We start from the raw sequence: 6851 nt of genomic DNA, 5'->3' as shown, positions 1-6851 counted from the left end.
GACTTATACCCCCAGCCGTTTCTAGGCTACGCGCACGTCAAATTATCATACACTAGACACTCCTAAATGTTCAATTCTAACAACCAGCTTTCGTCAAAAAAAAATATTTCCTGCACCTTATAACCGGAAGAAGGTGTTATATCAGTGAACAAACGGTAGAATGTTCAAACAGAACGAAGAAGCAGTGAGCGCATAGCACGTGGCGAGATATATAGGTGGGAACACAGCACAGGCTAGGCTTTTGACGCAAGTGACCAGATGAAGTACCAGCCACGCTCATCCGAACCAGGCCGCTGATCGCAGCGTCAGCGTCGATGTAGCGGGGAATCTTCGCCGGAAGAAAAAAACACATGCATGAGCGATGCTGTTGCGATAGCAACCAGCTAATATCGCACAGCGTGTTTTTCCGGCGCAAGTCGTTCTCGTGGCCTGAACTATCTCTCCGTATGGCCGCAGCACATCATTCTTAAGCCCTGCCAATTGCATCAATGCAGAAGCGAAGCCCACCATAATTTACTGGCTTGTCAATACTATTCACGCAATTTATATCCTAACAAGGTAGGAAGAAAAGGCTTTAATTGCACTTTATGCTGAAATGCAGTGGAGTGAACAGCACATCACTCAATCACTAACATGGTTACTTCATCTAAGGCAATCGGGAAGCACATGTTTCTCACTTTAGATAGCGTAAGTAGGGCACGGAAAGCGAATCTTGCGTTCAGTAAGGCGAACGTCTGAAGATATATAAAGCCTTGGGGCATTACTAACCACTTATTTCGCCAAGGAAATGCGACAACGCCCCCACCCTCTTTATATCACACAAATCTCTAAAGTGCAAACGACTGAGTGCACGAATGGGATAACCAAGAAAACGAAAGCAGGAACAAGTTAAAAAAAAAAAAAAAAAAAAAAAAAACGGAACAAATTATGTCGTTATTTAAGGCTTTTTTGCCTCAAGGAAGCCCAGCAGCCATCAATATTACCACGAACCACGACTGCACGAACACTGCACGAACCCGAAAAAGCGTAACCAATGGCACCTGCCATGCCCCCTTTACACACGTTATTTGGGTTGTAGTTGTAGATATACAGACAATGACGAATCGAGCTGGCACACTGCCAAGTTCACTGGGGGAGATGCCGCCGTCGGCGCTTCCGTCAACATAACAAGCGGTCGGCGCACAGAATCTTGCCCTACGCCTACAGGGCGAAAGTGAGCTACTTAAGTAAAGAAAAGTTAACGCCCTAAAACAGGCTTCAAAGAACTAGGCATTGTGCATGATTCATACGAGCAGCAATCCCAACCATTCATTTCTTACCGTCGTAATCACGAACAAAAAGTCCCAGTGCGTCATTGCAATACGGCGATATGTGCAAATGATATTTCCTAAGGACCTGTAATTAATAAAATTCTTTACCTGCATTATAAACTAGCGACAATCATCCCATAAGTATAAAAAAGGTCCCTACAACATTAAGTAATGTGCTTGTGTTCATTAAGTTATTTATTATCCTGATTTGGTTCCACATCATATTTTTGTTAATCAAATCTCTAATGTAGGTTTAAGTAAATTTTAATCATACTTTTACCTCTATTGTTTTGTATTGTCTAAATTATGCTTGGTGTTCTTTTTCTGTTTTTGTTTTATCTCGCTAACTATAGAAAGTTAGTCAAATATTTAGGGGAATCCCCCAAGGTGGAGTAGGTTTGTAATAATGGAGTAATTACTCATTGCATCCACCCAAGCGCAGTCATACGGCTACAAAGGAAAGCTATACAGCTTCCTCAGAAACTTCGTAATTACAGAAAAATTCGTCCTGATCCGGGAATCGAACCCAGCACCACCGCCTTTACGGGGCAGTCGCTCTACCGACTGAGCTAACCAGGACAGTCAGCAGATCAGACGGTAGGGCGAGAGCCAATTGATCTATAACTCGAAGTGAGAATGGTGTTAGTCGAATATTTAGGGGAATCCTCCAAGGTGGAGTAGATTTTTAATAATGGAGTAATTACTCATTGCATCCACCCAAGCACAGCCATACGGATGCAATCCGGGTTCAATTCCCGGATCAGGACGAATTTTTCTTTAACTACGAAGTTTTTGATAAAGCTGTATAACTTTCCTTTGCAGCCGTATGGCTGCGCTTGGGTGGATGCAATGCGTAATTACTCCCTTATTACTATAGAAAGTAAGGCAAATCCTTTTCTGCCAGAAACTGGAGAAGGTTTTTGCTATTAGTGTTGTTCATTGGCCACTTGGAGAAATCCTCCTCCCTCGTCGCCGACAGTCCTACTTCTTAAATAATCCAGGTCCTTGACGCTCTCGTCCCTGCAAGTCCACACCAGGTGGCGAAGATCCACCTCTGCAGCCGGTGTAGAACATTTCGGGCAGGAGGTCGGGGGCGGCGGTGTTCTTTTTCACTGTTGCAAAATTATTTTCCCCTCTGTTATGTACTATGACGATGAGGACAAAAAATCAAGAAAACGAAAAAAAAAAAGAAGTAATGAAATATAAATTGGTGAGAAGTGAGAGCGGAAGTGAGAGGGGGAGGGGGTCAATTCAGTGGGGGCTCGCAAAACTCTGAGAACCTCTTCCTAGTTCGCTCGTTACACACACACACACACACACACACACACACACACACACACACACACACACACACACACACACACACACACACACACACACACACACACACACACACACACACACACACACACACACACGAATAGCAACGAGTGAACTAGGGACCAAACGAGTGTGCGCGGAGAGAGCGAAAAGATGAACGGGCACATTGATTAGCGAACCAGGGGCGAGGTTAATGAACAAACGAGACGATCGATGGTAAATGATTTGTTGTCAACAAGCCGCTGTCGCTCATTCCTACACAACGCCACTGATTCACACAACTGCGCTTAATGATGGACCTAGACAAAAACGACAAAGCAAAAAAAAAAAAAAGTTTCAATTTATCATCGGCTCAGTTTACGTAACAATGGCCCTCAAAAAGCACATATTCCCCATAGAAAAGCATTGCCACCCACTACATCACGGGCCTCTGAGCGAGCTACCACCTCGTGTAGCTTAGACGAACTAGGGGACTTTACCAGGCACCACGCCTGACACCGACGTGGCCGGCTGCGAAGCTGGTTACGAGGAACAACGCCGACGACGACGACGACGCGAAACGCATGAACAGGCGCCAAAGGGCTACGCTCTAAAAGTTGATTAGTTAATTTATCGCTACATCAATGAGCTCTATTCATGGATAACGCCCTCATATATGTACAGGGTGGTCCACTCTAAGTGCGAACACGGCTCCGCGTGGCCGCGCTCCGCGGAGCGCCAGCGGATCCGGCGCGTTGGCGCATCGAAGCAAAGCCGCGCAGGCGCACAGGGGCCCGAGGGAGGACCTTCGTGTCGTCTGCTACAGCGCTGGCGCGCACCTCGCTTGCATTGCTGGAAAGCAGACGACACGAAGCTCCTCCGCCGGGCCCCTGTGCGCCTGCGCGGCTTTGCTTCGACGCGCGAACGCGCCGGATCCGCTGGCGCTCCGCGGAGCGCGGCCACGCGGAGCCGTGTTCGCACTTAGAGTGGACGACCCTGTACAATCATATATGTACAATATGTACAATCAGCGTGCACAGAACGCAAGGGCGTTTCTCTCAGGGTTTAAAATAGTGATCTGTAAAACAGATAAACAAGTACACCCGTTATATGGAAAAGTACCTCATCAACAATCGCTAAATATCACGTTATATATTTTTGTGCTTTCATTTCAGCAAAAGCACGCTGCTAGGAAAAGTCTGGATATTTGTCACAGTCCCCGGGCAGCGTGATAACCGACTTTTTATTCTTCGTTTCTAGAACACTGGATCAGAGAACCGCAAGGCTGTCATCTTGTGCTGGCAACCATGATAAGCGCGCCCATGAAACTTCCAAACTGCTCGACACGCGCGTTTGGCACGGCTACGTGCAAGTCGAAAACGGACGAAATTTAGGTTGCAGCGAGGACATTTGCCTGTGCCTTGAAGATCCCCTCTGCTACGTGGGAACGTGGCAAATAGCGGTAAGCTTGTATGCAACGAGGTAAGCCCGTGCGAAACAAGCTTGTATAGAACGCATTAAGAAACGGCAACAGTATTCTTGAGAATATTTCTAGTCCTGTCAACGAGCTCATAGATGAACCATATGCACCTCTCTGTTATTTTGTGGTCTTTAGATATGTCGTGCGTTCTTGCCTTCCCGCATTAAAAAGTGCACTTAGCGATTTCTGATAGTGACGCAGCTGCCAACTAACTTTCGACGGGCGTACGCGCGCACATAAACTGTCCAGCTCGTTCTCAGCACCTCCCACGAACTTACTGCTTTGCGATGTACTAAGACATGCAACTTAGTTACTGGAGGCCAAGCTTCTATTTTTGTTTCGTAGACTTTTTCGCCTCGTTGGGGAAAATTAGTCTCGTTTTACATCACACAATCCGATTTTCTGTACTGAGGACAATAACAAAGCATCGACTGTTCTTTCGTCGAGGATTTTAGCTGGTTGAATTTCTATCAGCATTTGTACGGTTCAAAAAAGTGTAAAAGAGACCATGATGTAAAGGCGCAGCCTAAACGGGGCTTTACGCGGCTATTACTCTTCCGAATTAGCGAGGCGACATGATCATGCTTCAGTGTCTAATGTCTGCTTCAGCGATGTCACAAAACATGAGCTGCCTGTGTGCCCTTCATTGATGGATTGAACATGAACTTTATTATGGAAAGCTGGAAAGTATATTATCAAGGTGCAGCATAACAGTTTCCGAAACTGGCATTAATAATTAGACTGATTGTGAAATGCGTGCAGTGAAATTACTTTAACCACTGCCACGTTTACAAATAAGTTGAGCTGAAGCTAGTCTTTATGTTTATTGAAACCTGGACAGTGCAGTAGAATTATATAGTGACTATTAGCTTGCAAACTTTTTCCGCCATGCAACCCAAACCCACGAGTGACGAGCAATTCACGACTCGCAGGCGAGACAAGCAAGAATGCGATTTTTGCTCTCGTTTTAGCGCATGACTTGATAACAGCAATCCTATTATCCATCATTGTTTTCTTGTCATTAACCGGAATCATGCTATTGATGGATTGAACATGAACTTTGATGTAGAAAGCTGAAAAGTATATTTTCAAGATGCAGCATAACAGTTTCAGAAACTGCCATTGATAATTAGGCTAATTGTGAAATACGTGCAGTGACAAAAATGAGCTTAGAAGTATCTGCAAGAGCATTATGCATACGTGTGCACAGCTCGATCACTTGCTGCGTATTCACACAACGCCCACATACTTTATTAGCGACCAATTTTGCGATGCGCAATTAAGGTGAACAACCAAAATTAACTTCGCACAGAAGGCGCGTTTATTGTAGGCACTTATTCAGGTTGTGTTATATATGAAGCCAGGAGAGGCGGCTTTGCTGGTCGCTTTCCCTTCGACGTGAATAAAAAGTCTTTCCCAATTATGTTCGGTGGTTACAGCCGAAAGCGCTGCATCCATCCGGCATATCGCCTCTAAGTGCCTTTTCTATATAAAAACTGAAGGACAAGCACCACGCACGGAACTCGGGAACCTCAACACTACTAGCACAGCGGCGAAAGGCGTCCGTGCTACGTTTCTTAGCAAGCTTAGCAGGCTGCAACGCACCACGTGACGTATGTTCGCCAACCAGTGGTTCAGCAGCGCGAAGAAAACGACTGCGGTACTTTGAGCAATAACCCACTGACTCGGTAAGTATTCATCCCACAATGTCATAAACACAACAGGCCTCGTAATTAGCATCGCCAGCGGCTGATTGCTAAAGATGTTTTTGTTGATAAAAGTATGCGCTAACGACTGCAGTCCCACAAAATCGTTAACATGCTTCCGAGGTAATGCGCAGTATTTGTCAAAAATATACAGCCCAAAGGGTTTGCTCCTTAACAGGGCTCAAGGATTGTCTGAGCTCGAGAGTGAAGAAGATGAAATTCATCGTGAACGCTGTAGAAAAGCAGCGAACTTCTCCATTACAGGGCTTAGATGCAGACTGATTGGGCTGTGTATTACTGTATTATTGACAAACACTGAGCACAAGTCAAGCAGTATAAAGGAAGGGCGCGAATGCCCAGGCGCGAATGTTGATAACTCTCTGGATACCTCTTCTTTCTTTATCGGAAGCGAGGGGGGGGGGGCTTCGCTTTTGAGAAAAGAGCCTAGAAGGACTTTGTCTAACGCCTTGTTTCATAATTTACCACGTTTTTCGCCTATGCGGGAAACGTCTAAACGTTATCTGAAGATTCCACATGAATGAAAATAACTGCGAAAATATGCGCTTGTTGGCTGCGTAGGCCCATTCCAGGCACTGTTTAGGGTGCCTTGATGCGCGCCCGCTGAGCGGGTGCGCATCGAGGCACCCTAGCACTGTTGGAAGCGCAGCGCCATCTCACGGAAGACCAGGAAATTAGGTGGCCCTGTGCACGGCCGGTCTCGAGGGAGAGCGCGTTTCTCTCTAGCGCGCATTCTCTCCCTCGAGACCGGCCGTGCCCTGTGCCAGCTTTTCGTCCCTTCATTCGCTCTAACATCAAAGAGGTGTAATTTTTTTCCTCACAGGAGCTCAAGAAAACTGACGACTCGTATCCGCCGCTAGCCTCAAATTGCGGCGCTTTCGAACTGAAAACATATGCTGCACTAGCAAGCGAACATTAGGTACGAAAACTGAGCCCCGTTAGCTCAGTGTTTACGGCGTTCAACCGCTGACCCCAAGTATGCGGGTTCAAATCCCTGTGGCGGCGGCCTCTTTTCGAAAGAGCCGAAAAGCGAGGTGC

General features: G+C 46.3%; 1 non-coding gene across 1 annotated transcript; it reads right to left on the bottom strand.

Moving 5' to 3' along the window:
• Window positions 1-1815: 1815 nt before the first annotated feature.
• On the bottom strand, window positions 1816-1889 carry TRNAY-GUA (transfer RNA tyrosine (anticodon GUA)). The gene has a single exon. It is a non-coding gene; the product is annotated as a tRNA-Tyr (tRNA).
• Window positions 1890-6851: the final 4962 nt, after the last annotated feature.

The sequence above is a fragment of the Amblyomma maculatum genome, chromosome 2, assembly GCF_055883805.1.
Source record: "Amblyomma maculatum isolate TAMU_Amacu chromosome 2, ASM5588380v1, whole genome shotgun sequence".
NCBI classification, from domain to species: Eukaryota; Metazoa; Arthropoda; class Arachnida; order Ixodida; family Ixodidae; genus Amblyomma; species Amblyomma maculatum.
Note: the sequence above shows the minus strand (reverse complement) of the source record. Positions and strands in the feature narration are given on the sequence as shown.